The 26,751-nt window shown below is 47.4% G+C and overlaps 6 non-coding genes and 1 pseudogene across 6 annotated transcripts; all 7 read left to right on the top strand.

Annotated features, from left to right (window-relative positions):
- Positions 1 to 6,871: 6,871 nt before the first annotated feature.
- Positions 6,872 to 6,944, top strand: TRNAK-UUU (transfer RNA lysine (anticodon UUU)). Its single transcript has one exon. It is a non-coding gene; the product is annotated as a tRNA-Lys (tRNA).
- A 783-nt stretch (positions 6,945 to 7,727) lies between these two features.
- On the top strand, positions 7,728 to 7,867 carry LOC141168152 (U4 spliceosomal RNA). The gene has a single exon (XR_012251902.1). It is a non-coding gene; the product is annotated as a U4 spliceosomal RNA (small nuclear RNA).
- Positions 7,868 to 11,836: 3,969 nt separating this feature from the next.
- LOC141167766 (U4 spliceosomal RNA) lies at positions 11,837 to 11,976 on the top strand. Its single transcript, XR_012251557.1, has one exon. It is a non-coding gene; the product is annotated as a U4 spliceosomal RNA (small nuclear RNA).
- A 1,915-nt stretch (positions 11,977 to 13,891) lies between these two features.
- On the top strand, positions 13,892 to 13,964 carry TRNAK-UUU (transfer RNA lysine (anticodon UUU)). Its single transcript has one exon. It is a non-coding gene; the product is annotated as a tRNA-Lys (tRNA).
- Positions 13,965 to 14,661: 697 nt separating this feature from the next.
- On the top strand, positions 14,662 to 14,800 carry LOC141168485 (U4 spliceosomal RNA). Its single transcript, XR_012252221.1, has one exon. It is a non-coding gene; the product is annotated as a U4 spliceosomal RNA (small nuclear RNA).
- A 4,000-nt stretch (positions 14,801 to 18,800) lies between these two features.
- LOC141167764 (U4 spliceosomal RNA) lies at positions 18,801 to 18,940 on the top strand. The gene has a single exon (XR_012251555.1). It is a non-coding gene; the product is annotated as a U4 spliceosomal RNA (small nuclear RNA).
- A 1,477-nt stretch (positions 18,941 to 20,417) lies between these two features.
- On the top strand, positions 20,418 to 20,546 carry LOC141167899 (U4 spliceosomal RNA; annotated as a pseudogene).
- The last annotated feature ends 6,205 nt before the right edge of the window (positions 20,547 to 26,751 follow it).

The raw sequence follows: 26,751 nt of genomic DNA, 5'->3' as shown, positions 1-26,751 counted from the left end.
TAGTGGGCTTTGCTAACCTGATAGCATCCTCCCACCACCACCAATTAATTAACCCTCCGTCAGGGGCATCTGATCTGACAGGCGCAGCTCACTCAGTTTCATTTCTCTATTTTCAGTGGTTTGTCTGGGAAACACCCTCCTCCCAGTACCTTCCTAACTTTAAAGGCTGTGTGAAACCTGAGAAGCCTCTTGTGCTGCAGAGCTTCAGGAGATCAGATATCAGCCCCTGAATGCGTCACACCTTTGACGGTTAGTATTTGCTGTTTTTATTCATCCCAATTGTTTTTTTAGCTTGTTTTATCAATAGCTAGTGCTAAATTTGTGGATTTGTCATAGAAGGTTTTGTTAGAAATAAGAGTGTGCTTCTCAGGCACATGGCGCCCTAACACATATTCTCTCTCTTGCTTCAGCTTTTCTTCTGAAATGGCGAGGAGAATATTTGACTTGTCAAATGCCCTTCATGTTGAGCAAGTGCAAAATATACTGCTTGATGATGATGAGACAGACCCCTTACAGCTAGAAGATTTAGGGGAAGAAAGTGACATTGATTCAGAAGATGATGTGGAAGAATGTCCAGATGTGTCTGATACAGATCAAGATGGAGAGAGTGCGGAGGATGCTCAAGACATAGAAACAAATTATTTGGGCAAAGATAAAACAACAAAATGGATAAAAAAGCCACCCCCTAAACGTTCTCACACACGCTCGCATAACATTTTGAGCCACCTTCCAGGTGTCATAGGAACTGCAAGGAATGGAATGCTAAAAATGAAATGGAATGCTGGAACTGTTTATTCACTGATGACATTCTGGTCACAATTGTGACATATACAAATCAGTACATGGACACCATAAGGGACAGTTTCATTAGAAAGCGAGATGTCAACCCTATTGATGTAATTGAACTGAGGGCGTTTATTGGTTTGCTATATCTTGCAGGCGCCTATAGGGCAAACCGACAGAGTTTGGAGGAGCTCTGGGGTAGAGATGGGGACGGCATTGAGAAATTTTCCTTGGTAATGAATAGAAAGAGATTCAAAATTATAATGCGGTGTCCTCGTTTTGACGACAGAAGTACCAGAACTGAGCGAAAAAAATATGACCGGCTTGCTGCGATTCGTGAGATATTTGAAAAATTTGTCCAAACCTGTCAAAAAAGCTATTGTCTAGGTCAAAATGTCACTATTGATGAAATGCTCCCGGGATTTCGTGGTAGATGTGGCTTTCGGCAATATATCCCATCTAAACCAAACAAATATGGGCTAAAAAATGTTTCCCTTGCTGACTCCAGGATTACTTCTACCTACAATATGGAAGTTTATGCGGGGAAACAGCCAGCAGGTCCATATTGTGTAAGCAACACACTGAGTGAGGTGGGAAAGCGAATGGCTGAGCCTTTGTATGGTTCGGGGAGGAATATAACTGCAGATAACTGGTTTACTGATGTGGGTTTGATTGATTTTTTGAAATCCAAAAATATATCATATGTGGGTGCTGTGCGAAAAAATAAAACACAATTGCCGCCACAGTTTATCAATGTGAAAGGGAGAGAACAATACCACAGTATGTTTGGATTTAGTGATGGGAAAGTTTTAGTGTCCTATGTCCCACGCAAGAACTAAAATGTTATTCTTGTATCCTCTCTTCATGATGATGATGATGATGTGATCGATCCTCGGTCTGAAGCACAAAATAAGCCGGAAATGATAACGTTTTACAACGAAACCAAGGGTGGTGTAGACCCTGCAGATCAGATATGTGCTACTCTCAGCGTGTGTAGAAATGCCAGGCGCTGGCCAATGGTAATTTTTTTCACTATGCTAAATGAGGCAGGAATAAATTCTCTCGTTATTTACATAGGAAACCAGCTGGGATCACAGCGTAGAAGACTCTATCTAAATCATTGGCTCATGAACTGGTCATTGCAGAGCTTCGCAGAAGAAGTGTGAAAACAATTGGAATACCCTCTAGCATGCAAATGCGGCTGAGAAAATTTCGCACAGAACATGAACGCGAAGAATCACCAGCTCCCCCACCACCCAAAAGACAGAGATTCAACACCTGCACAGGACTCAGGAGACTCTCAAATTATGCATGGAAAAATTGCAAAAATGCTATTTGCCTGTCTCATGCAGAAATGATCTGCAAATCATGCTCATTGCTCTGCAAGTGTACTTTTACAGGTGAACCGCTAACATCTGATAGTAACTGATTTTGAGTACAGTACTATTTCAGCAACCTTATAATTTATTTTGCTTATCTAAATTTTATGTTTACTAATAGTTTTTGAAGAAAACTGTCGGGTTTGTTTTGCAAGTAGCAAAATGTGTGCACTTTGAAACATATTACTTTTCTGGTTAGTAAACATTTTTTTTCCACCTGATTATGTGGATTCTCATTTATTACATTCCTATTAAGGTAACTGATCACTTTTAGAGCATTGAAATTTAAAAAAAAGGAAAATATAGCCAATTTTCTAGCATGTGCCCCTAAACTCGTTATGAAACATATTGCCCCTGATGGAGGGTTAAAAGTCCCTTATGGCATTCTCCACTCAACCCCTCCAATCAGGGGTGGATTAAGAGTAGCAAGGGCCCCGGGCAGATTAGAAGGCACGGCCCCCCCGCCCACCTGATTTATCACGTGACATGTCACATGATCCCCTGTGATAGATCATGTGATAGTTCACGGGAAATTAATTTGGCACAATATTAATTGTGCTGCCCCATCTGAGAGCAGAACAATATAGGGGCAGATACCCTGATTCCAGCGATGTGTCACTTTTTCAGCTGCTTGCTGTCATTTTGAGAAAATCACCGTTTTATCTGCTGCAGATCTAGCAGCTCTCTGAATGCTGCGCTCTGTATAGCCCCGCCCACACCACTGATTGGCAGCTTTCTGCCCATGCTCAGTGTACACAGAAATCTACTGATCAGTGATGGGGGTGGGGTCCTACAGAACTTACTAGTCATCTAGTGATAATTACCTTCTGACAAATCATTGATTTTATCAAAACAACACTAAGCAGCCCAGTAAGTGACACATTACTGGAATCAGTGCCTCTAACCCTACATTATGCTGCTCTCAGATTAGGTGGCAAAAACCTGATGACAGATTCCCTTTAAAGGAGCTGTAAACACAAAAAAAGTTTGTATTAAGAAAATACAAGCCATCTGTGAAATTAACTTTTTTTCATTGTTATTTCACATTAGACTGTATCTTCAACACTTTTGTCAGCAGGTCTTATTACAGACTCTGAATAGGGCAGCTCTCTCCCTCTCCCTCAGCAGAAAGTCACAGCATGGTTAAAAAACGGGATCTTTTATGATTTTCTCATAATAAATAAATAAATAAATAAAAAAGGACATGCAAGTCCTCCAAACTATTTTCCATTTCTCTATAGGGGAGGTCCTAAATCTTTCTTGTTCTTTAGTTGATCACATGTCAAAAAGGCAAAGCATTTACTATGAACTCGCTTAAAAAAATATACACTTGGAGAGTAATATCATCATCTGCATGTAAATCTTCCTTGACTCTAAGGGCTCGCTCACACTGTCGTATAACATGGCCGAATGCTATGTGATGTTTTATCGGATAGGACTCGGCCCTATGTTATACTATGGGAAAGTGCAGATCTGCTATTATTGGCATGAGAAAATAATCTCATTCGATATTCGGACCATGTGCACCCATACAAGTCTATGGGCGCACGTAAAACATTGGACTGCACTCGGATGTCATCCAAGTGCAGTCCGATGAACACTCACAGAGACTATGGAGAAGATGGAGAAATTAAGTTATCCATATCTGTGCTGCGAGAGAATCGGATCACACTCAGTTGAAGCTCTGACAGAGTTTGAGCCGAGTGTCATTAGCATAATTGGCCCTATTCTCTTGCATGAGAGAATATATGGCTTAGTGAGTGGACCCTAAAACTGAATAGTAGTGACGGACAGGCACCTCACAAGCGGGATCCATGTAGCTCTCAGATGTCATGTAGGTAGGGCTTCATTCCATGGGGTAGGGCTTAATTTCAAGGTATATAAAAAAATGGACTTCAAATAAAAATTAAATGAACACAAAAAGCACTAATTGAATTATTTTTTTCGTATTTATGTTTGCAGCCCCTTTAAAAACCCTTTGAGGACCAAGGCACATATATGTCCCATAGTTTTAAACTGGAAAAAAATTTGATTGAATAAAATTTAAGGTCCTCGAAGGTTTAAGTAGGTCATAAATTCATATGAATACTTGCTCATACAATTGCACATGCCAAAAGATGAAGAAGAACAGAATCAAAAATATGACATTAAGTGGAGCACTTACAGGTATTCAAGGTGAAAGAGACCAGCAAAGGCATCGTCTCGAATGACAGTAAATGAGTTAGAATTCAGCAAGCTGAAAATGAAGACAGCAGGTTAGAAGCGAACCAGACTTTATGGTGCTCAGAATTAGTCAAGCAGAATTTATTGACTGCTCTTGCAAAGCACTGAGACTCCCGCTGTGTATAGATGGTGCCGTGCGGCCTCCCGCTGTGTATAGATAGCGCCGTGCGGCCTCCCGCTGTGTATAGATGGCACCGTATAGATGGCTATGTGCGGCCTCCTGCTGAGTATACGTGTATAGATGGCTACGTGCGGCCTCCTGCTGTGTATACATGGCACCGTATAGATGGCTATGTGCGGCCTCCTGCTGAGTATACGTGTATAGATGGCTACGTGCAGCCTCCTGCTGTGTATGGATGGTGCCGTGCGGCCTCCCGCTGTGTATAGATGGCTACGTGCGGCCTCCCGCTGTGTATAGATGGCGCCGTGCGGCCTCCTGCTGTGTATAGATGGCACCGTGCGGCCTCCCGCTGTGTATAGATGGCGCCGTGTGGCCTCCCGTTGTGTATAGATGGCACCGTATAGATGGCTACGTGCGGCCTCCTGCTGAGTATACGTGTATAGATGGCTACGTGCGGCCTCCTGCTGAGTATAGATGCCGCACGGCGTTCCCCCCAGAGACAGCAGGAGGCCGCACAGCGCCATCTATACTCAGTGGGAGGCCGCACGTAGCCATCTATACACAGCAGGAGGCCGCACGGCGACATCTATACTCAGCGGGGGGGCGCACGTAGCCATCTATACACAGCGGGGGGCGCACGTAGCCATCTATAATGAATATCTGAGAAGAGCCCTAGAGAAGCAAGAACATTGGAAAACCAAGAGGTGGTGGCCTCAAGTCAGGTGTAGTGTTCAACAGGGCAAGACTTTCTAACCTGCCCACACACACACACACACACACACACACACACACACACACACACACACACACACACACACACACACACACACCTACACACACACACACACACACCTGCCCACACAGACACACACACACCTGCCCACACAGACACACACACCTGCCCACACACACACACACCTGCCCACACACACACACACATCTGCCTACACACACACCTGCCCCCCCACACACACACATCTGCCCACACACACACCTACCCCCACACAGACACACACACCTGCCCACACACCTACACACCTGCCCACACACACACACACCTGCCCACACAGACACACACACACACCTGCCCACACAGACACACACACACACACCTACACACCTGTCCACACACACACACACACACCTGCCTACACACACACACACCTGCCCACACACACACACACACCTGCCCACACACACACCTGCCCACACACACACACACACACCTGCCCACACACACACACACACGCCCACACACACACACCTGCCCACACACACACCTGCCCACACACACACACACCTGCCCACACACACACCTGCCCACACACACACACAAACACCTGCCCACACACACACCTGCCCACACAGCCACACACACACACACCTGCCCACACAGACACACCTGCCCCCCCACACACACGCACACACACCTGCCCACACACACATCTGCCCACACACACATCTGCCCACACACACACACTCACCATCCCCCGGCTCCATTCCTCCTGCCTGCTCTCTCTCCGCTCCGGTGGTAAGTAGCAGTACAGGCCGGGCGCGCACTGCGTGACGTCACAGCTAGGAGACACGGCCGCGCACAGAGCCGTGTCTCCTAGCAGTGACGCGGCCGGGCCAGCACAGGGAAGTTAACTGCTTGCAGTGCTGGCCCGGCCGATGAAGAAGTAGCGGCGGTCGCTGCTGGGGGAGCGGTCCGGGGCCCCCCCTCCCACCACTGTATGTGCCGCGGCGGCCCGCACATATAATGAGGGCAATCCGGCATTAGACACCCCGCCCGGAGCCGCGGGCCCTTTGCAGGCTCGGTGCCCCGGGCGGTCGCCCGGATTGCCCTCATTATAATCCGCCTATGCCTCCAATTCATCATAAGTCCCTGATAACAGACTCCCTGACGGCAATTCATTGAAAAGTCCCTGTATAGTGTTCTCTTCCACCCCTAGTTCATAATATGTCCTTGATAGCGTCCTCCTCCTGTTAGTGTCTTCCCCCCAACCCAATTCATAATAAGTCCCTTATAGCCTCCTTCCCCACCCTCTGGTTTACTATAAGCCTCTGTATAGCATCCTCCCCAATCACCCAATTAATTATAAATCCTTGATATCATCCTCCCCTACCCCCAGTTCATTACAAGTCCCTGATGACGTCCTCCCTCCAATTCAATCGTTGCCTCTTATGGGATCATCTCTGCATTGCTGGACAGGTCTGGAATACAGAAGAGACGGTTCCCTTCCAGGACGTAGAAACCAATGGACAGAACGTATAGTGGTGAGTGGTGATAGTCTGTAACCAGAAAGGAGGAGCAGACGGCCGATAATACAGGAGAAAGTCATTGTGTCAGAGATCATGTACAGAAGCCCGGATAGCTCAGTCGGTAGAGCATCAGACTTTTAATCTGAGGGTCCAGGGTTCAAGTCCCTGTTCGGGCGGAAGCTTTCAATGAAGATGAAACCAATAAACGCTATTTCTAAAGGATATAAGAGACTTAGGGAAGGACAAATGATGGCGACTGTTCAAGAAAATATCACGGTTACTGTTCTTTGATTTCATTTAGTTTTGGGTGGTGACCTTGTTCTCGTTCGCTGCTCTCTTGACGCCAACAACAGGCGATCACTGGTAATGTAATGTAGTAGAACATAAGTGAGGGCTCCTTACATATTCCACGTAGTAGGAACTTGTGGACAGTCAGTATAGAGGAACTATGTGGCGGTATTCAGTCCCTATTTGGTGTTATGTGTTCCTGGTATGACGGTAATGAGTCACTATTTAGTATTATAATGTGCTCATGGTATGGCGGTATACAGTCTTTATTTGGTGTTATTATGTGGTCCTGGTATGGCGGTATTTAATCACTATTTGTTATTATATGGTCACAGCATGACAGTATTGCTTCTCAGCTGCTCTAGCGCCATCATCAGGAAGTCCTTGGTAATGCAATCCTCTAACACATAAGTGAAGGTTCCCCCAGGACGCAGGAGCAGACAGTCTGTATAGCAGGAGGTGGTGACACTATGGTCAGATGGAGGATGAACCCCCTCCCCTCCCCCAGTCTTGGGGGCTTTTCTTTCTTCCATTACAGACTTAGGGGAGGGGTTTATTAGCATATCCACTCCCAGAATCCTTTGCTCCCACAGCCCCCTAATGACTTTGTCTCTCCTCAGTGTAGACAGAGCCCCAGATCCGGAGGCCGCAGCTCCTCACAGATGGCCTCCAGCTTTGCGCAGTGGTAGTATCATAGCCCATGAGGTTTATCCGAGGCGTGATTATTGCTAGTTGAAAACTTTTCCCAATACCCCGCCATGAGGGCTCGTAATACAGTCAGCATGGCAATTTTTGACAGTCTTCCAGGAGACTGAATAGGTGGTTAATAGTAGAAAAAGAGTTATTCCGGTTTTACTGGAGTAATTCTATATACAGTTGTAATGGACTTGAATGTGTAGGGCTGAGAATTATATGTAAAGTTGTACTTCCATAAGGTTAAGGGCGTACATAGAAATCATAGCGCCCCACAGAAGAAGTTATAATTCCCACCCCCAAAAAAAAGTAATAATAGTCGGGGGTGCAGAAGAGCAGATCTCACAACCTTCCAGCCTTTACTTAGCAATTTTCCTACTGGTGAAGTCCCAGATTACTCTTTCATTGTCCCCATAAAGTATGATGCCAACAAAAGTGCCCCCCAAACACAGTATGATACCCCCATGGTGAATGCCTCCACATGCGCAGTAAAATGACCCTACTGTACCCCACTTCAACTCCCAAGGCAACATATGGTGACCCTAACACAGTATGATCCCCCAAGTGTGACCCCCACACAGCCCTACATACAGTATAATGGCCCCACACTTCTCCCCACTGTATAATGGCCCGCACTAGCCCTCCAAACAGTAAGATGGCCCCCACACAAACCTTCACACTGTATAATTGCTTGCATACAGTATAATGGACCCCCACATAGCCTTCCATATAGTATAATGCGTCCCCCATAACTCTCCATATACTATTATGCATTCCCCATGATCCTCCATAAAATATAGTGCACTCCCCATGGTCCTCCATACAATATAATGCACCCCCATGGTCCTACATACAAATTAATGCACCCCCATGGTCCTCCATACAGCCATACAGAATAATGTACCCCCATGGTCCTCCATACAGTATAATGATCCCCAGGGCCGGCTCGAAAGCGTCTCAGTGGGCCCCTTTAACACATACCACGATTCATGATGCACAGATAAGGTAGAGGAATGTAGATATAATACAATGCAAAGATTTCACTCAATTCTTACATTACATGACTGATATCTATTGTAAATTCTACAATATCTCAGAAACCAACGAATGCTTGCAGCGCACAGTGCAGACTGGACAGTATAGTCCTCCATACAATATTATGGGCCCCACATAGTCCTCCATACAGTATATGAGCCCCATATAGTCCTCGATACAGTATTATGAGACCCATATAATGCTCCATACAGTATTATGAGACCCATATAATGCTCCATGCAGAAAAATGGCCCCATATGATGCTCCATGCAGAATACTGGGCCCCATATAATGCGCCATGCAGAATGGGCCCCATATAATGCTCCATGCAGGCTGGGCCCCATCTAATGCTCCATGCAGGCTGGGCCCCACATAATGCTCCATGCCGGCTGGGACCCCTTACAATGCTCCATGCCCCTATTAAATGAAAAAAATAAAATACTCACCTCACCTCATCTCTCCTGCTGCTGCTGCCGCTACTCTACTCCGGACTCCTCAGCGTTGCATTCTTCCCGCTCTCTGCGCTGTGACTGCTCAGGAGAGGGCGCGCTGGAAAGACGTCATCGCGCCATCTGACCTGAGACATCACAGTCAGGAGAAGCGGAAGATACAGGATCTGCAGAGGAATGGGGAGAAGTAAGTATTGTGCTGGGGCCCTGAGCAAGCGGGTGGGGGGAGGGCAGTTGCAGGCGCTGGCACCAGACTCCCCGCCCACAGGCCTCATAGCGCGCCAGGGTGCCTGATGGCGAGTGGCCCCCGCACTTGCCCGAGTGCGCCACGTGCTGACGCCAGGCCTGATGCACCCCTATGGTCCTCCATAAAGTACAATGCACCCCCCATGGCCCTCCACACAATATAATACACCCACCGTGATCCTCCAAACAGTATAATGCACCCCCATGGTCCTTCCCACAATATAATGCGCCCCACATGGTCCTCCATGCAGTAGTATGCACCCCCATGGTTCTCCGTACAGTAGTATGCACCCCTATGATCCTCCATACAGTAGTATGCACCCCCATGGTTCTCCATACAGTAGTATATACCCCCATGATACTCCATACAGTAGAATGCACTCCCATGGTCCTCCATACAGTAGTATGCACCCCCATGATCCTCCATACAGTAGTATGCACCCCCATTGTTCTCCATATAGTAGTATGCACCCCCATGATCCTCCATACAGTAGTATGCACTCCCATGGTCCTCCATACAGTAGTATGCACCCCCATAATCCTCCATACAGTAAAATGCACCCTCATGATACTCCATACAGTAGTATGTACCCCCTTGATTCTCCATACAGTAGTATGCACCGCCATGATCCTCCATACAATATAATGCTCCCCCATTATCCTCCATACAGCAGTATGCACCCCAATGGTCCTCCATACAGTAGAATGCACCCATGATCCTCCATACAGTATAATGTGCCCCCATGGTCCTCCATACAGCATAATGTACCCCCATGGTACGCCATACAATATAATGCATCCCCATGATCCTACATACAGTAGTATGCGCCATCATGTTACTCCATACGGTACTATGCACCCCCATGATCCTCCATACAGTATAATGCACCCCCATGGTCCTACATACAGTATATTGCAGTCCTCATACTGTATTATGGCCACCGGTCACTGATTTAAAAAAAAAATACAGTACTCACCTCTCCTGGTTCCACCTGATGCTCCGATCTCCTCAGCGTGCGGTGGGAAGCGCCGGACATCAAGGAGCAGCGGGCGCCCTGTAATTACGTCATCGTGCCCGCTGTTCTGACACGTCAGACACCAAGCAAGAATGATGGGGGTGGAAATGTCTGCTGACGCTCCCTCCACCATTATCATTGCTTGCACTAGGTCCCCCCTCCGGCCATCAGCAAGTCAGTAGACGCTTCTACCCCCATTATTCTGTGTGGGCGGGCAGTACTGGTGCTAACGGGCAGAGACGGGGCACAGTGCGGTGAGGGCCTGCTGCAGTGATGGGCCGTTGCGGCCCCACGGCTCAAGGGGCCCCATAGCAGTGGTGTGGCCTGCCGCCATTGGCAATACGCCAGTGCCTAAGGCCAAAAGATTAAGCAAAGAAATATGGAGAATCAATTACAGAATTAATATCTTGTCAGCTGCTCTCTGGAGATTACTCCAAATAGAGTCATGTTATGGTTTTGGGGTGCTATTATATGGTCATGTTATGGCGGTGTTACAGTCACTATTTGCTTTTGTGTGTTCATAGTATAGTGGTATTATTCAGTCACTATTTGGTATTATTGGGTGTTTATAGTACAGTCACTATTTTTTAGTTTTTTTTCATTATAAGCTTCTGGTAACAGCCTCCCCGATCCCCAATTCATCAAAGTCCCTGTTTAGTGTTCTCTTCCACCCCTATTTCATTGATAGCGTCCTCTCCCACCCCCAGTTCATTATGAGACCCTCTTAGTATCTTTCCCCACATCAGAATTTTCCTAATTTCTGCATAAATTTGACCTAAAACGACATCAGCTTTTCACAAGTGGATGAAGAACCAAATCAAATGAGTCCAAAACATTAAACTTTTACACTTTTTTTTAAAGAAAATAATCCAATCTCACATGTATGTGAGTGACAAAAGTATGTGAACCTTTAAGGTTAGCAGATAATTTGAAGGTAGGATCGATAGGGAGGGTTAATATATGGCGGTATTTAATCACTATTTGTTATTATATGGTCACAGCATGACAGTATTGCTTCTCAGCTGCTCTTCTTGCGCCATCATCAGGAAGTCCCTGGTAATGCAATCCTGTAACACATAAGTGAAGGTTCCCCCAGGACGCAGGAGCAGACAGTCTGTATAGCAGGAGGTGGTGACACTATGGTCAGATGGAGGATGAACCCTCTCCCCTCCCCCAGCCTGGGGGGCTTTTCTTTTTTCCATTACAGACTTAGGGGAGGGGTGTTATTAGCATATCCACTCCCAGAATCCTTTGCTCCCACAGCCCCCTAATGACTTTGTCTCTCCTCAGTGTAGACAGAGCCCCAGATCCGGAGGCCGCAGCTCCTCACAGATGGCCTCCAGCTTTGCGCAGTGGCAGTATCATAGCCCATGAGATTTATCCGAGGCGTGATTATTGCTAGTTGAAAACTTTTCCCAATACCCCGCCACGAGGGCTCGTAATACAGTCGGCATGGCAATTTTTGACGGTCTCCCAGTAGACTGAATAATGGTGTTAGTATTAAAAGAAGTGCTTCTCAGAGATAGTTACGTGTATACAGTTGTATTGGAGCCGTATGTTACATGTGTCGGGCTGAGAATTATAAGTAACATTTCACTTCCCTGAGGACAAGAGAATCAGCAAAGAAACGTGCGGGATCAATTACAGGATTACTATCTAGTCAGCTGCTTCCCCGGAGATTTCTCCATATGGAGTCATGCTTTAGTTGTTTTTATTATTATGTGGTCATGGTATGGCGGTAATAAAGTCATTGTTTGGTGTTTCTATATTTTCATGGTTTGGCGGTATTCAAAAACTGTTTGCTGTTATATTATGTTCATGGTATAGCGATATTCAGCCACTATGTGATACTATTATGTGTCTATGATACAGTGCCATTCATTCACTATTATTAGTTGTTATCATTATAAGTCCCTGATGGTGTCCTGTAATGGGGGCTCCTCAGGGGAGATGAATGTATATAAAGGGAATAGATTATGAAGCATTTGCTCCATGTGCTGCACAGCACTCTTGTCAGCACTCTGTCAGCACTCTTGTCAGCATTCTGTCAGCACTCTGTCAGCACTCTTGTCAGCATTCTGTCAGCACTCTTGTCAGCACTCTTGTCAGCACTCTGTCAGCAATCTGTCAGCACTCAGTCAGCACTATTGTCAGCATTCTGTCAGCACTCTGTCAGCGCTGTCAGCACTCTGTCAGCACTCTGTCAGCGCTGTCAGCACTCTGTCAGCACTCTGCTATTGTCAGCACTCTTGTCAGCATTCTGTCAGCACTCTGTCAGCATTCTGTCAGCACTCTGTCAGCACTCTGCTATCGTCAGCACTCTGTCAGCACTCTGTCAGCACTCTGCTATTGTCAGCACTCTGTCAGCACTCTGTCAGCATTCTGTCAGCACTCTGTCAGCACTCTTGTCAGCACTCTGTCAGCACTATTGTCAGCACTATTGTCAGCACTCTGCCACATAAAGGGGCTGTGATACTGTTACATAATCTATTGCCTTTATATACATTCTTCTCCCCTGAGGAGTCTCCCTTTACAGGTTGATGAAATGCGTATGGAGGGTTTGTACAAGGACATTATTAGAGGGATAGGTCGCACTCGGGCACTGTCCTTGTCAGGACGGGGAGATATTGCATTGGGCACGACAGGGAACGTAGCTTTACCTGTCTGACTTTATTTCCCTTTTCTCCCTCCTGTGTGATGTTTTTGCTGATTGAAAACGTCTAATGGTAAGATCCAACTATTTTATAATTGAGGACAAGTTCACTTTGTCACTTTAATATCTGTATATGTCATTGTGAGATATTGGTACCCATATTTTAATCTTGAATATTAAAAGTGAGATTTTATTTACCAAATCTGATCCGGCTTACCCCTACTTAAATTCATTGGATTCTTGTACCCCTAGTGGGCTTTGCTAACCTGATAACATCCTCCCACCACCACCAATTAATTGAAAGTCCCTTATGGCATTCTCCACCCAACCCCTCCAATTCATCATAAGTCCCTGATAACAGACTCCCCGACCGCAATGCATTGAAAAGTCCCTGTATAGTGTTCTCTTCCACCCCTAGTTCATAATATGTCCTTGATAGCGTCCTCCTCCTGTTAGTGTCTTCCCCCAATTCATAATAAGTCCCTGATATCATCCTCCCCTACCCCCCAGTTCATTATAAGTCCCTGATGGCGTCCTCTCCCCAATTCAATCGTTGCCTCTTATGGGATCATCTCTGCATTGCTGGACAGGTCTGGAATACAGAAGAGACGGTTCCCTTCCAGGACGTAGAAACCAATGGACAGAACGTATAGTGGTGAGTGGTGATAGTCTGTAACCAGAAAGGAGGAGCAGACGGCCGATAATACAGGAGAAAGTCATTGTTACAGAGATCATTTACAGAAGCCCGGATAGCTCAGTCGGTAGAGCATCAGACTTTTAATCTGAGGGTCCAGGGTTCAAGTCCCTGTTCGGGCGGAAGCTTTTAATAAAGATGAAACCAATAAACGCTATTTCTAAAGGATATAAGAGACCTAGGGAAGGACAAATGATGGCGACTGTTCAGGAAAATATCACGGTTACTGTTTTTTGTTTTCAGTTAGTTTTGGGTGGTGACCTTGTTCTCGTTCGCTGCTCTCTTGGCGCCAACAACAGGCGATCACTGATAATGTAATGTACTAGAACATAAGTGAGGGCTCGTTACATATTCCACGTAGTAGGAACTTGTGGACAGTCAGTATAGAGGAACTATGTGGCGGTATTCAGCCCCTATTTGGTGTTATTATGTGTTCCTGGTATGGCGGTATTTAATCACAATTTGTTATTAGATGGTCACGGCATGACAGTATTGCTTCTCAGCTGCTCTAGCGCCATCATCAGGAAGTCCCTGGTAATGCAATCCTGTAACACATAAGTGAAGGTTCCCCCAGGACGCAGGAGCAGACAGTCTGTATAGCAGGAGGTGGTGACACTATGGTCAGATGGAGGATGAGCCCTCTCCCCTCCCCCAGCCTGGGGGGCTTTTCTTTCTTCCATTACAGACTTAGGGGAGGGGCGTTATTAGCATATCCACTCCCAGAATCCTTTGCTCCCACAGCCCCCTAATGACTTTGTCTCTCCTCAGTGTAGACAGAGCCCCAGATCCGGAGGCCGCAGCTCCTCACAGATGGCCTCCAGCTTTGCGCAGTGGCAGTATCATAGCCCATGAGGTTTATCCGAGGCGTGATTATTGTTAGTTGAAAACTTTTCCCAATAACCCGCCATGAGGGCTCGTAATACAGTCAGCATGGCAATTTTTGACAGTCTCCCAGAGGACTGAGTAGGTGGTTAATAGTAGAAAAAGAGTTATTGCTGTTTAACTGGAGTAATTCTATATACAGTTGTATTGGAGCTGTTTGTTGTATTTGTCGGGCTGAGAATTATATATAAAGTTGTACTTCCATAAGGCTAAGGGCGTACATAGAAATCTTGGGGCCCCACAGAAGAAGTTATAATTGCCACCCCCACCACCAAAAAAAAAGTAATAATTGTCGGGGGTGCAGAAGAGCAGATCTCACAACCTTCCAGCCTTTACTTAGTAATTTTCCTCCTGGTGAAGTCCCAGATTCCTCTTTCATTGTCCCCATAAAGTATGATGCCAACAAAAGTGCCCCCCAAACACAGTATGATACCCCCATGGTGAATTCCTCCACATTAGCCTCCACATGCGCAGTAAAATGACCCTACTGTACCCCACTTCAACTCCCAAGGCAACATATGGTGACCCTAACACAGTATGATCCCCCAAGTGTGACCCCCACACAGCCCTACATACAGTATAATGGCCCCACACCTCTCCCCACTGTATAATGGCCCGCACTAGCCCTCCAAACAGTAAGATGGCCCCCACACAAACCTTCACACTGTATAAATGCTTGCATACAGTATAATGGACCCCCACATAGCCTTCCATATAGTATAATGCGTCCCCCCTAACTTTCCATATAGTATAATGCATTCCCCATGATCCTCCATAAAATATAGTGCACTTCCCATGGTCCTCCATACAATATAATGCACCCCCATGGTCCTACATACAAATTAATGTACCCCCATAGTCCTCCATACAGCCATACAGAATAATTTACCCCCATGGTCCTCCATACAGTATAATGATCCCCAGGGCCGGCTCCAGGTTTTCGTGGGCCCTGCTCGAAAGCGTCTCAGTGGGCCCCTTTAACACATACCACGATTCATGATGCACAGATGAGGTAGAGGAATGTAGATATAATACAATGCAAAGATGTCACTCACTTCTTACATTACATGAGTGATATCTATTGTAAATTCTACAATATCTCAGAAACCGGCGAATGCTTGCAGCGCACAGTGCAGACCGGACAGTATAGTCCTCCATACAGTATTATGAGCCCTATATAGTCCTCCATACAATATTATGGGCCCCACATAGTCCTCCATACAGTATATGAGCCCCATATAGTCCTCCATAGAGTATTATGAGCCCCATATAATGCTCCTTGCAGAAAAATGGCCCCATATGATGCTCCATGCAGAATACTGGGCCCCATATAATGTGCCATGCAGAATGGACCCCATATAATGCTCCATGCTGTATTGTCCCCATATAATGCTCCATGCAGGCTGGGCCTCATCTAATGCTCCATGCAGGCTGGGCCCCCCTACAATGCTCCATGCCCCTATTAAATGAAAAAAATAGAATACTCACCTCACCTCATCTCTCCTGCTGCTGCTGCAGCTACTCTACTCCGGACTCCTCAGCGTTGCATTCTTCCCGCTCTCTGCGCTGTGACTGCTCAGGAGAGGGCGCCCTGGAAAGACATCATCTCGCCATCTGACCTGAGACATCACAGTCAGGAGAAGCGGAAGATACAGAATCTGTGGAGGAATGGGGAGAGGTAAGTATTGTGCCGGGGTCCTGAGCAAGCGGGTGGGGGGAGGGCAGTCGCAAGCGCTGGCATCAGACTCCCCCGCCCACAGGCCTCATAGCGCGCCGGGGTGCCTGATGGCGAGTGGCCCCCGCACTTGCCCGAGTGCGCCAGGTGCTGACGCCAGGCCTGATGCACCCCTATGGTCCTCCATACAGTATAATGCACCCCCATGGTCCTCCACACAATATAATGCACCCACCGTGATCCTCCAAACAGTATAATGCACCCCCATGGTCCTTCCCACAATATAATGCGCCCCACATGGTCCTCCATGCAGTAGTATGCACCCCCATGGTTCTCCATACAGTAGTATGCACCCCCATGATCCTCCATACAGTAGTATGCACACCAATGGTACTCCATACAGTAGTATGCACTCCCATGGTCCTCCATACAGTAGTATATACCCCCCATGATCCTCCATACAGTAGTATGCACCCCCATGATCCTCCATACAGTAGTATACACCCCCATGGTTCTCCATACAGTAGTATGCACTCCCATGGTCCTCCATACAGTAGTATGCACAACCATGATCCTCCATACAGTAAAATGCACCCTCATGATCCTCCATACAGTAGTATGTACCCCATTGATTCTCCATACAGTAGTATGCACCGCCATGATCCTCCATACATTATAATGCACCCCCATTATCCTCCATACAGCAGTATGCACCCCAATGGTCCTCCATACAGTAGAATGAACCCCATGATCCTCCATACAGTATAATGTGCCCCCATGGTCCTCCATACAGCATAATGTACCCCCATGGTACGCCATATGATATAATGCACCCCTATGATCCTACATACAGTAGTATGCGCCATCATGTTACTCCATACGGTACTATGCACCCCCATGATCCTCCATACAGTATAATGCACCCCCATGGTCCTACATACAGCATAATGCACTCCTCATACTGTATTATGGCCACCGGTCACTGATTTAAAAAAAAAATACAGTACTCACCTCTCCTGGTTCCATCTGATTCTCTGGTCTCCTCAGCGTGCGGTGTGAAGCGCCGGACATCTCGGAGCAGCGGGCACCCTGTCATGACGTCATCGCGCCCGCTGCTCTGACACGTCAGACACCGAGCAAGAATGATAGGGGTGGGAATGTCTGCTGACGCTCCCTCCACCATCATCATTGCTCGCACTAGGTCCCTCCTCCGGCCATCAGCAAGTCAGTAGATGCTTCCACCCCCATTATTTTGTGTGGGCGGGCAGTACTGGTGCTAACGGGCAGAGATGGGGCACAGTGCGGTGAGGGCCTGCTGCAGTGATGGGCCGTTGCGGCCCCACGGCTCAAGGGGCCCCATAGCAGTGGTGTGGCCTGCCGCCATTGGCGGTACGCCAGTGCCTAAGGCCAAAAGATTAAGCAAAGAAATATGGAGAATCAGTAACAGAATTAATATCTTGTCAGCTGTTCTCTGGAGATTACTCCAAATAGAGTCATGTTATGGTTTTGGGGTGCTATTATATGGTCATGTTATGGCGGTGTTACAGTTACTATTTGCTTTTGTGTGTTCATAGTATTGTGGTATTATTCAGTCACTATTTGGTATTATTGGGTGTTTATGGTACAGTCACTATTTTTTAGGTTTTTTTCATTATAAGCTTCTGGTAACAGCCTCCCCGACCCCCAATTCATCAAAGTCCCTGTTTAGTGTTCTCTTCCACCCCTATTTCATAACATGTCATTGATAGCGTCCTCTCCCACCCCCAGTTCATTATGAGACCCTCTTAGTATCTTTCCCCACATCAGAATTTTCCTAATTTCTGCATAAATTTGACCTAAAACGACATCAGCTTTTCACAAGTGGATGAAGAACCAAATCAAATGAGTCCAAAACATTAAACTTTTACACTTTTTTTTAAAGAAAATAATCCAATCTCACATGTCTGTGAGTGACAAAAGTATGTGAACCTTTAAGGTTAGCAGATAATTTGAAGGTAGGATCGATAGGGAGGGTTAATATATGGCGGTATTTAATCACTATTTGTTATTATATGGTCACAGCATGACAGTATTGCTTCTCAGCTGCTCTTCTTGCGCCATCATCAGGAAGTTCCTGGTAATGCAATCCTGTAACACATAAGTGAAGGTTCCCCCAGGACGCAGGAGCAGACAGTCTGTATAGCAGGAGGTGGTGACACTATGATCAGATGGAGGATAAACCCTCTCCCCTCCCCCAGCCTGGGGGGCTTTTCTTTCTTCCATTACAGACTTAGGGGAGGGGCGTTATTAGCATATCCACTCCCAGAATCCTTTGCTCCCACAGCCCCCTAATGACTTTGTCTCTCCTCAGTGTAGACAGAGCCCCAGATCCGGAGGCCGCAGCTCCTCACAGATGGCCTCCAGCTTTGCGCAGTGGCAGTATCATAGCCCATGAGGTTTAGCCGAGGCGTGATTATTGCTAGTTGAAAACTTTTCCCAATACCCCGCCATGAGGGCTCGTAATGCAGTCAGCATGGCAATTTTTGACAGTCTCCCAGGAGACTGAGGATGTTCTTTGGGTTTTAATTTCACGGCATTTAGATTGCAGTAAGTACAACCTAATATCTTTGTTCCTCTGCTCAGTGCGGTGATAGCGATATCACATTTATATACGGGGATTTATTTTTTACTAGTTACAAAAAATCTTGTTTCTGTATTCTGAGCCAGAACTTATCATTTTCCGGTTGATGGAGACGTACGAGGACTTGTTTTTTCGGGGCGAGGTCTAGCTTTCATCAGTACTATTTTGGGGTCTATATGACTTTCTTATCTCTTATTATTCCATCGTATTTTGGGAGGTGACCAAAAAAATCCCAGAAAATTTGCCATTTACACTTTCTTCTCATACCAAATGTGTTAATTTTTTATCTGTTTTTGGAAAAGGGGGAGATATTATCTATATATAAATATATGTGTATGTGTGTGTGTGTATAAAGATCAAATACAATATATATATGTAAAATATACAAGTGCTTCTCACTAAATTAGAATATCATCAAAAAGTTAATTTATTTCAGTTCTTCAATACAAAAAGTGAAACTCCTATATTATATAGAGTCATTACACACAGAGTGATCTATTTCAAGTGTTTATTTCTGTTTTGGCGTTCCATTATGTTGGCCTTTTTGCATATAGTACAGGCTCTTTTTGCACATAGTACATGCTCTTTTTGCATATAGTACAGGCTCTTTTTGCACATAGTACAGGCTCTTTTTGCACATAATACAGGCTCTTGTTGCACATAGTACAGGCTCTTGTTGCTCTCATGTTATGTGTATGGTCCGAGCAGAAGTGACGGGGAACTGTGCAGAGATGGGGCTCGGCCTTGTTGCTCCAGACGGGATTACGGTGTGACTGCATAGGTGACCCTGTGAACATCGGATGTTTCCCCCCGTTCAGGGTCAGTCGTAGGGGGCACACAAAGCAGGCGGGAGCTGTGCACATCAGTAGTTATGGTGTGCAGCCTTAGGTCACTTACAGAGGGAAGATAACCTCTGTGACTGACCCTGGCAGGTCCAAGGAGGCATTCATCCTGTGGGCTTCAGTGAGCGTGCATGTAATATATGGTATCAGTATAGATCCCTTCATACTTCCCAGGTGCAAGAAATAATGTATTTATATAATACAAGGTGTTGAACAGTGGTTGATTTCAGACTAAAATCTAACCACTCCCTTGTGTGGTGCAGAGGCCAGATAGCTCAGTCGGTAGCATCAGACTTTTAATCCCTGTTCAAGTCCCTGTTCGGAAGCTTTTAATCAAAAATGTTGAAACGTCTCTTGTTTCTTCCATGACAGACTTAGGGGAGGGGTTTATTAGCATATCGTATGCTCCCAGAATCCTATGCTCCCAGAATCCTATGCTCCCAGAATCCTTTGCTCCCAGAATCCTTTGCTCCCACAGCCCCCTAATGACTTTGTCTCTCCTCAGTGTAGACAGAGCCCCAGATCCGGAGGCCGCAGCTCCTCACAGATGGCCTCCAGCTTTGTATCATAGCCCATGAGGTTTATCCGAGGCGTGATTATTGCTAGTTGAAAACTTTTCCCAATACCTCGCCGTGATGATTTGAAATATAGTCAGCATGGCAATTTTTGACAGTCTCCCAGGAGACTGAATAGGTGGTTAATAGTAGAAAAACTGTTATTCCTGTTTAGCTAGAGTAATTCTATATACAGTTGTATTGGAGCTCTGTGTTATATGTGGGGCTGAGAATTATATGTAAAGTTTTATTTCCCTCAGGCCAGGGGCGTACATAGAAATCATGGGGCCCCCAAGAAAAAAATAATAATAGTCAGATCACAGAAGAGCAGATCTCACAACCTTCCAGCCTTTACATAGCGATTTTCCTCCTGCTGAAGTCATAGATTCCTCTTTCATTGGCCCCATAAAATATCTAAACAAATGTGCCCCCCAAACACAGTATGATACCCCCATGATGAATTCCTCTACACACATTATAATGACCCTACTGTACCCCACTTTAACTCCACAGGCAAAGTATGGTGATCCCCCAAACTGTGACCCCCACACAGCCCTCCATGCACTATAATGGGCCTACATACAGTATAATAGCCCGCACTAGCCCTCCAAACAGTATAATTGCTTGCATACAGTATAATAGACCCCCACATATTATAATGGCCCCACATAGCCTTCCATATAGTATAATGTGTCCCCCATAACTATCCATATAGTATAATGCACTCTCCATGGTCCTCCATAAAATATAGTGCACTCCCCATGGTCCTCCATACAATATAATGCACCCCCTATGGTACTCCATACAGTAGTATGAACCCCCATGGTCCTCCATACAGAATAATGTGCTCCCATGGTCCTCCATACAGAATAATGCACCCCATGGTCCTCCATACAGTATAATGCACCCCCATGATCCTCCATACAGTATAATGCACCCCATGGTCCTCCACACAATATAATGCACCCACCATGACCCTCCAGACAGTATAATGCACCTGCATGGTCCTTCCCACAATATAATACACCCCACATGGTCCTCCATACAGTATAATGCACCCCCATGGTCCTCCATACAGTAGTATGCATTACCATGGTCCTCCATACAGTAGTATGCACCCCCATGATCCTCCATACAGTATAATGCACCCCCATAATCCTCCATACAATATAATGCACTTTCGTGATCCTCCTTTCAGTAGTATGCACCCCCATCACCCTCCATACAATATAATGCACCCCCATGATCTTCCATACAGTAGTATGCACCCTTAATGGTCCTCCATACAGTAGTATGCACCCCCCTGTTCCTCCATACAGTATAATGCACCCCCATGGTCCTCCATACAGCATAATGTATCCCCATGGTCCTCGATACAGCATAATGTACCCCCATAGTACACCATACAATATAATGCAACCCCATGATCCTCCATACAGTTGTATACACCCTCTTGATCCTCCATACAGTTTAATGTGCCCCCATGGTCTTCCATACAATATAATGCACCCCCTTGATCCTTCATACAGTATTATGCACCTCCATGATCCTCCATACAATATAATGCACCCCCATACTGTATTATGGCCACCAGTCACTGATTAAAAAAAAATACAGTACTCATCTGTCCTTTTTGCGCCCAATGCTTCAGTCTCCTCAGCGTGTGGTGTGAAGCGCTGGACACCTCGTCTGATGTGTCAGAGCAGCGGGCGCGATGACGTCATTACAGGGCGCCCGCTGCTCTGACACGTCAGACGCCGAGGAAGAATGATGCTGATGCTCCCTCCTACATCATCATTGCTCACACTGGGTCCCCCTCCGGCCATCAGCGAGAGCAATGAAGATAGAGGAAGGAGCGTCAGTAGACACTTCCACCCCCATCATTCTGTGTGGGCGGCTGGGCAGCGCTGGTGCTAACAGGCAGAGGCGGGGCTCAGTGCGGTGCCTGCTGCGGTGAGGGGCCCAATAGCAGTGGTGTGGCCTGCCGCCATTAGCGTTACGCCAGTGCCTAAGGCCAAAAGAATAAGCAAAGAAATGTGGAGAATCAATTACAGAATTAATATCTTGTCAGCTGCTCTCTGGAGATTACTCCAAATAGAGTCATGTTATGGTTTTGGGGTGCTATTATATGGTCATGTTATGGCGGTGTTACAGTCACTATTTGCTTTTGTGTGTTCATAGTATAGTGGTATTATTCAGTCACTATTTGGTATTATTGGGTGTTTATGGTACAGTCACTATTTTTTTAGTTTTTTTTCATTAGAAGCTTCTGGTAACAGCCTCCCCGACCCCCAATTCATCATAAGTCCCTGTTTAGTGTTCTCTTCCACCCCTATTTCATAACATGTCATTGATAGCGTCCTCTCCCACCCCCAGTTCATTATGAGACCCTCTTAGTATTTTTCCCCACATCAGAATTTTCCTAATTTCTGTATAAATTTGACCTAAAACGACATCAGCTTTTCACAAGTGGATGAAGAACCAAATCAAATGAGTCCAAAACATTAAACTTTACACTTTTTTTAAAGAAAATAATCCAATCTCACATGTCTGTGAGTGACAAAAGTATGTGAACCTTTAAGGTTAGCAGATAATTTGAAGGTAGGATCGATAGGGAGGGTTAACATATGGCGGTATTTAATCACTATTTGTTATTATATGGTCACAGCATGACAGTATTGCTTCTCAGCTGCTCTTCTTGCGCCATCATCAGGAAGTCCCTGGTAATGCAATCCTCTAACACATAAGTGAAGGTTCCCCCAGGACGCAGGAGCAGACAGTCTGTATAGCAGGAGGTGGTAACACTATGGTCAGATGGAGGATGAACCCTCTCCCCTCCCCCAGCCTGGGGGGCATTTGTTTCTTCCATTACAGATTTAGGGGAGGGGCATTATTAGCATATCTGTGGCACCCCAGGGGTCTGGTTTCCACAGTAATAGCAATATTATGTCTGAGAGCAGGTGGGAGGTCTCTTGGTCAGGAATCCTATGCATGCCACACCTCCTGCCCAGTCCTGGGAGGGGAAGAACTTCCCCTATATAAAACTGGGGCTGAGGCAGGGTTAGAGAGAAAAAAGAGTAGAGAGAGAAGAGGAGAAGCAGCTATAGGAAAGAGAGATCAGGAGCTCTGGGGAAGTCGTGCTAAAAGGAATCAGGGGCTGGCAGCTGTACAGCTCGCCCTGATTGAAGAGTTACCACCGGACCCGGAGTCCGAGGCTGTGGGGACTAATCCTTACCCAGCAGCAGAAACCGACCGGCAGGGGATTTCAGGTCCTCTGGCCAAGAAACCCGAAGGCACGGTCACACGCGTGGGACCAGCACCGCCGTCGTGGAGCGGAAGCCACTAGAAGGCCCCGAGTCACCGGCCATACGGGTGAGCACCACACGGTACACTCAGGGACGTGGGCTACTTTTACCCGCCTCTAGCAAGGTAGCCAGAAGAGTACAATTAGTTGGGGAGGCCTATAACTCCGCCTGGCCAGGGGAAATCCCATCTGCTCAAAGACTGACCAGGCCCCGATCGCTAGCCAGTACTCCGGGAGGGTCTATCTTTATCACCAGTAAAGACCCTGAACTACACCGCATCGTCTCTGAGTGGTTCCTGCTACCCCCATCATCCACGTCGGCTGCCCCGAGGCCATACCCCTCCCGTTGGGGGTTATACCATCTACGCTGCACAATCGTACCACCGGCCTCAGCGGTCTGCCCTGCAGCGGCAGCTCCATAGCTGCATTCAACGGGTGGCGTAGTCGTCCAACATCTACTGCTAATACTCAGCCACACAGTTTGACTCCCTGGGCACGGACCGGGTCACCGCCACGAGACTACTACCCCCAACAGGCCCGGCTCCGGGTAGTCCCCGCGTGCGCAACGCTACACCAAGTAGGCCCAGGGGCGCGTCATCTTTTGGCGTAGTCGGCAGGATTTCGTGCCCGCAACCACCGGGTACTGCGTGCCTGAAAAAGACTGTTCAAACTTACCAGTGGTGAAGATTCCCGCCATCCGGCGCCATCTTCTACCTTCTTCCCGCCATCCGCGAAGTTTTCCCGCCATCCGGCGCCATCTTCTGCCTTCTTCCCGCCATCCGTGGAGTTTTCCCGCCGTTGGACGCCATCTTGAAGACGCCGCGCGGGAAGAAGAGGGGCGTGGACTCTGAAAGCGCGCGAGAACTGAAGCCCCGCCTCACGTCAGGACGTTGCGTAAGGTCCTGGAAGGAGCCCAGCAGACGCCGACGTCACAGGAGCGCGACGGAAGGTCCTTAACCCTGACGATCCACTGCGGAGCCGCGGCCTACGGAAGAGGATCATCGCAAGGTAGGCCACGGTCCACTAGGGGGGGAGAAAGATGTCGGATACGGAGGAGAGCTTCACTGCCTCAACCCCCGCCAGCGCCACCGCTGCTGCAGTCATGCCTTTCACCATGCCCTATATCCCGGGAGCAGCCTGGCTACCCCAGTACTCAGGGGAGTCACATACCCTGAATGACTTTAAAGAAAAGCTGGATAGCCTCTTCCAGGTGTACCTCCTCACAGAAGAGCAAAAAGTGAGCATCCTGGTGGCCCAACTAACCGGGGCAGCCCAAAGGGAGGTAAAGTCCTGGCCACCTGGGAGGAGGACTGTCGCAGGGATACTAACCCGGCTGAGGGACACCTTTGATACCCGCACCTCAGCCGAGATTAAGCTTAGATTCTATGGGTGCAAGCAGCGAGCACATGAGAGTATGCACTAAACCTACAAGAGGCCCTGAGAGCCATTAAGCAGACCGACCCTGACAGCGTGGGAAACGAGGACAGGCTGTTGACCGAGCAATTTATAGAGGGACTATATTGCAATGTCCACCGAACCCAGTTGCGGGCCATAGCCTTACAGGATCCTCATCTGAACTTTGCACAGTTCAAGGACAGAGCCATCCGGGTGCTCCGAGAACCGACACCGGGTGGCGTTGTGACCCACAGGCGCCCAGCTATCACTTACCACCAGGAGGCGGCGCCCTTGTCGGCAGGGCCTGTGGGGGCTGATGCGCAGGCTTTGAACAATGACCCGGCTCCGGACCTGCACCATCAGGTCCAAGAGCTAGCTAAAAGCGTTGCTGCGCTAACCCGAACTGTGCAGTCTTTACAGGTTTCCACTCCAGGGAAGATCCAGCTGGCATCCGGACCGGAGGACATCCCGTGGCGTCGACCAAGGAGGACCCCACCGGCCAGAGGAAGACCCAGCGACCGGTACAACGAGGACGGACAACCTATCTGCCGCCGCTGCAATCAACCCGGACATATGGCAAGGTACTGTCCTTTAAACTGGCACAACCTGGGGTAGAGGGCCAACCCCCAGGAAAAAGATCACCAGGCCCATCGAACTGGCGCGACAAATATGTGGGAGGACGTCCAGTCTTGCCTGTGGTACTGGATGGCATCCCTATGAGTGCCCTACTGGACACCGGGTCACAGGTCACCACCATCCCGTACGTGCTCTTCAAGCAGTACTGGAATGACTCGGATATGACCCGCTATCCAGACGACGACTTGAGTATCATCGCCAGTAATGGTCAGCCCGTGCCACAGATCGGATTTAAAGAAATGACCATTAAAATCGGTAGAGTCGAACTGGCAGCACAGGGACTGATCATTGTAGACATTGACAAGCGCGAGAGTCACCCAAAGATAACTCTAGGAACTAATGTGATTGAAAATTGTCTTGCAGAGGTGATTTTCATTTTACAGCAGGTTGCCAAGAACGCCAGCTCCGGCCAGCAGCGAGTGCTCCAGAAAGAGATCCGGGCACTGATGCGACGGCAACAGGTGGAACTCTCCGGTGGTGAGATTGGTAGTGTAAGAATGTGTGACCCTTTCCCTATTGCCATGCCCCCGAAAAGTGAAATGATGATTTGGTGCCGGGCAGCTATTGGTCTGAGAGGTAGAGATTACCAGGCCATGGTAGAACCAGTCTACTCAGACAGTAGGCCCACCATTTTGACAGCACGGGGGGTAGTTGATGTACGCCATGGGAGGGTGCCCGTTCGTATAATAAATATCGGGAAAAGGGAAGTATACCTGCCCCGGTATGCTACGCTAGCCAAATTATATACTATCAACCAAAATTCTATACAGTCTGTGGAACCCTTGCCTCCATCTCACCCGGAGGAAGGTAACGGCTCTACGAAAATAATGGAGGATTGGTGTCAGCAACTACATTTGGGTACTGACTCCACTCCCTCCCACCAGAAACAGGGAGTCTACCGGGTGGTTCGAGAGTACGAGAGAGTGTTTAGTAAACACCCGTTAGACTTCGGGCGAGTCAAGGGGGTAGAACACCACATCCCCACGGGAGACCATCCTCCC

The sequence above is a fragment of the Phyllobates terribilis genome, unplaced genomic scaffold, assembly GCF_046119375.1.
Source record: "Phyllobates terribilis strain yellow unplaced genomic scaffold, ASM4611937v1 Scaffold_11__3_contigs__length_659146591, whole genome shotgun sequence".
Taxonomy (NCBI): Eukaryota; Metazoa; Chordata; class Amphibia; order Anura; family Dendrobatidae; genus Phyllobates; species Phyllobates terribilis.
Note: the sequence above shows the minus strand (reverse complement) of the source record. Positions and strands in the feature narration are given on the sequence as shown.